The 223-nt window shown below is 47.5% G+C and overlaps 1 protein-coding gene across 1 annotated transcript in view; it reads left to right on the top strand.

Moving 5' to 3' along the window:
* The window catches only part of LOC122546669 (trafficking kinesin-binding protein 1-like), a 7,037-nt gene that overhangs the window by 563 nt on the left and 6,251 nt on the right, over nt 1–223 (top strand). The gene's annotated exons all lie outside the window — the stretch shown is intronic.

Below are 223 nucleotides of genomic sequence, written 5' to 3'. Positions count from 1 at the left end.
ATTGAATCTACGTCAATTTGGAATTTGGGAACTTCGTGCAAGAAGCGAATCATCAATATTGAGGAAGTCTGGGCCAACGCTGAGCCTCCGTCGTTTTTCTCATCGATGAATCTTTCCCTGAAATTCCCAGGTTGGGGTGGGTGGAGGGAGGAACTAACTGAAGATTGAACACATTTTACTGGGTTCAAGGGGCTGCCACAATGGGTCAGAGGCTTGTCCTCAG

Source organism: Chiloscyllium plagiosum, unplaced genomic scaffold, assembly GCF_004010195.1.
Source record: "Chiloscyllium plagiosum isolate BGI_BamShark_2017 unplaced genomic scaffold, ASM401019v2 scaf_12500, whole genome shotgun sequence".
NCBI classification, from domain to species: domain Eukaryota; kingdom Metazoa; phylum Chordata; class Chondrichthyes; order Orectolobiformes; family Hemiscylliidae; genus Chiloscyllium; species Chiloscyllium plagiosum.
Note: the sequence above shows the minus strand (reverse complement) of the source record. Positions and strands in the feature narration are given on the sequence as shown.